The sequence below is a fragment of the Natator depressus genome, chromosome 10 (genome assembly GCF_965152275.1).
Source record: "Natator depressus isolate rNatDep1 chromosome 10, rNatDep2.hap1, whole genome shotgun sequence".
Taxonomy (NCBI): domain Eukaryota; kingdom Metazoa; phylum Chordata; order Testudines; family Cheloniidae; genus Natator; species Natator depressus.
This window is the reverse complement of record NC_134243.1, coordinates 65,852,902-65,858,901: the sequence shown is the minus strand read 5'-3', so window position 1 is coordinate 65,858,901 and position 6,000 is coordinate 65,852,902.

Sequence of the window (6,000 nt, the reverse complement as noted above, 5' to 3'; positions counted from 1 at the left end):
TTGACAAATATCTGATATTTGTCACACAATCATGAGCCAAATAGTATTTTAGCAGTTATAGAGCTGACCAGCTACTGCAGAACTGTATTTTCAAAGAAGTTATTTAAACATGGATGTAATGTAAGGACTGTATTCCCTGAGTGAGTACCATGCCAGCAGCCCTATTACATACAGCGGTCTTGCTTTTTCTAGGACTCTGTCTTCCATGCCATATGCTCTCAGTTTTCTGATTCTATAAGATTTACTTTCTGGAATCTGACTTTGAAGGGGTGTGTTTGGTTATATTATCCTGCTCTAACCTGCTAATTAAGGATATTTAATTATATATTCCCTAGCTGGCCTGTTTGCTCTTTTCCTTTCAAGTCCAGTCCATTTATCATCTGCAACTCATTTCTACCCTTCCCATAGTCCCATGTGTCTCTAAATCCACATTGCCTCCACCTTCATCAATCTAAATAGTCTTGTATAATTGACAGCTTTGTCAATAACTGGCAGTAGCAATTTACCAGAAAGTGCAGTTTAATATCTTCTTTCTTCTAGCCTCCAGGAAGATAGATACACCTGATCTTTCTCCTCATTACTTCGGACTCCTCTTGCCCTCATTATTTCCCCTCTCATGCTGCTTTGATGTGTATGTAAAACCTGAACCAGCTGAGACCCAATTGTTTATCCCTACCTACTGTATTTCCCCTCTTAATGTTTTTAACCTTTCTCTCAGTAGGATGATCCATTGCCATATTAGCCAGTGTGGAAATGCACCACTCAGTCTCCCTCTGGGAACACAGCACCTTACTTGCTTGTAAAGCATATGCTGCTCATTACTCTCCGCTACAAAGTGCAGCAAATTGCTGCTAATATCAGAGTCCTTCACCCTGGCATTGTAAGCACTCCCAGCAACATTTAAGAAATGAAGCACTTGCTGTACGTGGGAGTCTGATACTGCTGTTGTGAAGTCCTTTCCTCTCCCTCCTTTGGTTTTCAGTTGTTCAGGGAGTCTTTAAAAAGCCACAGCGAGGTTTCCCTTTAATCGGTATGTCCGCGTAAAAGCTGGGCGAGCTTGAGTGAAGTGGTTTGAGAGGGAGATTCTTAAAGGAGCCCAATATGGGCTACTTCTAAAAATGCCAGGCAGCTGTAATTTGGGGCTTGCTTTTTGGAACATTGTTTAAATGATAAATTGGCTTTTCACTGCTATCCTAGACCCAAATAAAACAGCCATAAAGTGTAACGCAAACGTGTTGGTTTTCCTCTCAGCATTCAGTCTCTATAGATGCACAGTGACAATTGATAGAGCTTTGTGGGGTGAGAGGGAGGTTAAAAAGAAAGGGCAAGACCCTTGTTTTGTGCTGCTCAGGTAAGACAGCTGGAAAGTTACCCAAAAGGAACAGCAAGAGTCTCCTGGTATAAATCTGGCACAGTTGTTTCTACTCCCCATTACTTACCATAGAGGAGGGAGAGGCAAGTCAGCAGGAGTCAGGGCACCAGAAGAGGGACTTAATTCACTGACACTGTTCACTTCCTAGATGAACAGTGTCAGTGAATTAGGTCCCAAATGTGGCCTACTTTAAAGAAACACTATCAGCCTGAATTTTTAAAAAGTAATAAATTCTAAAAAGCTCCATTTTCTAATTGGGCCCCCTTATAAATGGGAGGACTTAAAATCGCTGAGGGTTGGCGGGTCAGCTGCTGCTCTCAGAAGTATAAACGTGATAGCAACAACGCCGGACATGCCCAGGTCACCCTCCCTCTTCCTGCCATCTCCACTTCCTCTGTGCACATACCTGTCTGCTGCCTTTCAGATTCAGTGTTGTTCCTGCTCCTGCTGCTACAGGTAAAAACACCCTCTGGCAGGGCCTGCCTTCTTATTGCATTGTAAGCTGTTGTAGCCCTTCCCGTCCTTTGCTATCTTTTCAGAGTTACAGGTGGTGCTCATGCCCTCTAGATGTTTACATATCTGTAAAGCCTATTTTTGCTCTCCAGTTTTCTGGGCCCAACAGCATTTTGAAATGCTCTGTCTAGGGAAGGAAGATGTCTCCGTGCAAACACAGAGCAGCCTCATTCCTTCTGGAAGGGTCTCATGTAGATGATCTTCAGCCCCTTAGCATTTGCCCTTTTAATAAAATGCCTCCTTCAGCAATTCTCACAGCCATAATCCTGAGCGCATGTGAGGTCAGTTTCCTGCTGTGAGAAAAATTGCTATTAGCTACTATGATTCACTTACTTCTTAGCAGAGAATTTTCTTCAGTATTTTAGCTGGTTCTTGGCAGCCTTTTTACAGTGAAAATGCAAGTCTGTTCTTAATAAATTTGATGGATTTTCACTTATCTTGAAGACCATAAGTGAGCCCATCACTGACTGAAAAAGCATCAGCACTAATGTTCATATGGGACCAGTTAGCCAAATTTTACTTAGGTAATTTCTGTGTAATAAGGATGTCTCATTCTGCTCAGTCCCCTCATCACTAAGTTCAGGTTAAGCTACTGAAGCTAAAGCAGACCCAAGGAACCCAGGAGTTTTGAGTAGAACATTTAAAAAAGATAATGAGCAAATTATAATGATGTCTTCAGCCTGCCTGATTCTGTAATGTCTCTGTGATTGTTACTCCTATATCAGTTCAAATCAGAGTTACTTTCCATGCATGGTGATGCCATGCAACATTACTGACAACCAGAGCTAAAGGTTTCAGAGTAACCGCCGTGTTAGTCTGTATTTGCAAAAAGAAAAGGAGGACTTGTGGCACCTTAGAGACTAACCAATTTATTTGAGCATAAGCTTTTGTGAGCTACAGCTCACTTCATCGGATGAATTTATTTTATGCTCAAATAAATTGGTTAGTCTCTAAGGTGCCACAAGTACTCCTTTTCTTTTTCCAGAGCTAAAGGGTCTCCAGTGTGAAATTAGAGCATTTGAAAACACTAATTTGATTATAGCTGTCAATTTAATAAGCTGTGTACAGTTAAGGCCAGTCGCTCAGTATCCAAATATCTGTGGGTGCAATAAGCAGGAAAGGGCTCTAATATCTAATTTACATGCAGCTTAGTAGTGGTTTTACTATATTTCTAAGATCTCTGTGAAAGCACTTGCTTGGTGTGTGGGGGTGTATGCTGCTAAAGAGACATGGAACTCTTTTAAAACTGTTTATTTTATTGTATTGTCCAAGTACCAGACCTCCCTGCAAGCCTTTCAGCCAGTTCTTGTGGATTTGCTACCACATTTTCTTTTTTTTTTTTTTAAATTGGTTTTTCTCCCCGTTACTGTCAGAGAGATGCACTCAGACAACAGGGGACACTGACTAACTCACCGGCTTTACAGCCGGACTGGCTGAAATATCGCCATTGAAACCATTTTGGATGGAAAATTGTGTGTTTTTCCTACACAACAGTTTTTCCCCCCGTAAGTATCTCCTGTCCATGGAAAAATTTGCCTTTTAGTCAAAAGGCTGAACAACTGAAAACAGAAACATTTTTTGTTCTTCAGTGTAAAGCAGAAATTTTCTGCAGGGAGAAACAATTTTCTGACCATCTCTATTATACATCAAGAAGAGTGAAACAGCCTACAAGGTGTCAGCAAATGAACAAAGTGAAAGAAAGACATCTTTTTTTCTACTGTCTTTCACTTGTAGTTCCTTTAAACATTATGTGTAACAATAGCAGGTAAAAAAGCCTTCAGGCCAATGTGGTTTTGAGGTTGGAAGGTGTCCTTTGAATTAGTTAAAATAAAAGCCAGGAAGCTTGGCTTTCAAGCAGATGTTCATTAGGTGGTGTTATGCTGAGATGTCATCAGACCATAACATTATATTCCTCTGGGAGTTTTAATCTTATGTTTATTACAGCCTTTTTAAAGCAGTTAGTGCAAAGGGAGGAAACTTGTGAAATGAACTAGTCATTAATAGTTACCTTTACTGCTGTGAAACTACTCCCTTTGTGTCTGGGAGATCTTTGTTTCTGTCTATAGCTTTCAACTAAGCGATGTTGTTATATATTTTCTTTAGGAAACCAAACTGGGACTGGGAAAAATACCATAAACTATCTTTACTTTAAAGAGCAAATGTGAGTTAGCAAAAAGTTACACTTGTGATAAAGACAATCTATGTGAATGCTACTATGGTTGGGCAAAAAATTCCTGCAAAAGATAAGGCCCCTTTTTAAATTGGCCTGTTCTCAAATCTTCCTGGAAATTGGAGCAAATTTTTTTAAAAGGGTGATTAAATTTCATGTGAAATATTTTCTGCTCGCTTGCCAGAAGAACTGAAAGGCCACGGTTGCTAAGAAACCATACCCTTGTGGCTTGAGAAGGTGGTAGGAGCTCCCTAGCGCCCATGTGGTCTAGCAGAAAAGCATCGGGCTGGGAGCTCTTCTCTGCCATTCATTGGCCTTTGGAGTGATTTCCACTTAGATAGCCTCTACAAATGTTAGGTTTCGTGACACCCATGCAAGGTAGATAAATATCACTATCCCCATTTTAAAGATAAGGAAACAAGGTCAGAGCATTTGTGTGTGTCCAAGGTTCTTGTCAGAACAAGGGTTAATTCTGGCCTCCATCCCTATGTATAATCCATTAGTGCTCCCTAGCCAAGGCAATTAACCTCCCTGAGCCACTGTCTTTCTATCTGGAAAATGGGGATGATGAGATTTACCAGAGGTGAAATCTGAAAAAAAAAAAACAAAAAACAAAAAAGCCCAACCCCACTGGATTTTAGATGTTAGCAGCCTCAGATAGGAGGTAACTATTATCCCCATTTTACAGCTCCAGACTGTCAAATCCCTTTCACAAATCCCTTTCACTGTCAAATCCACTTTAAAACAATCAAGTATCATCAAAACCCTATACAGCCTTGAAAGATGGTTTTTGGAAACACTGTTCTGGAGAATTTCCAGATTTCAGGCCAAGAATCTTTGCTCCAGTCTAAAAGTTCTCAGGTGGTTTGATTTGCTATTATAGTTAGTGTTTAACTAACTCTCACAAACTAGCAGCCTAAAGATTTTAAAAGTAAATTATTCAAATTATATCTTACCAAAGCCATCTAAGAAGTGCTTATATATACAATCACAATTTTTCCATATTAAGTTGGATGTTCCACTTTATCAATAACTAATACAGTAGAATATTCATCTGAACATGGAGACATTTGCTCTGTCCATTGCATATGTTCATGTTGCTAACACTGATCATTTAGGTCGAGAGCTGCAAACCCTTACTCACTGACTCATTTAAGTAGTCCCCAGGCATTAAGCAGGGCAACTGATGTCACCTTTTTTGAGTAATAACTGCTCACAGGGAGAAGAACTTGCAGATCCAAGCTAAATTAAAGATGCTCATGTTTCTTCATTCTTTTAGATGCAATCTTTGTGATTTCCAGGCTCCTGTTGCAATACATTGTACCCAGCAAGGGTTAACTTCATTAGGCTTTATAGCAAGCCAGGAGAATCTGATTTTGGATATCTGCTTGTGCTAGCCTCGTGTAGAAGTGTGTGGTTTAAACTTTAAAGAAAGTAACACCTTACTAGGGTGGCTAGAATTCTTCCTAGCTCCCAGCTGATTGAGCTACTAGCCATTTTGGTTGGCTTGTTGGAGGTCATTTTACTGCATTGGCTGCATGTTGCTCTGTCTGTGCTGTGCCAGAGGGAAATCTGCCAAGTACAGGTGACATGGTAGAATGTAAATGTTTTACAGCAGTGGTTCCCAAATCGCTCCGCCGCTTGTGCAGGGAAAGCCCCTGGCGGGCCGAGCCGGTTTGTTTATCTGCCTCGTCCACAGGTTCGGCCGATTGCGGCTCCCAGTGGCCACGGTTCGCTGCTCCAGGCCAATGGGAACTGCTGGGAGCGGCGGCCAGGCCCGACCCGCCAGGGGCTTTCCCTGCACAAGGGGCAGAACAAGTCTGGGAACCACTGGTGTATAGCATCTGGGTTTCTGTTTGACAGTAAAGTCAAGAGTGGGAGAAAGAGAATATGTCACAGGAATAACATGTTTCTAGTCATGTTTTCAGTGGCCTTGTAAATCTAA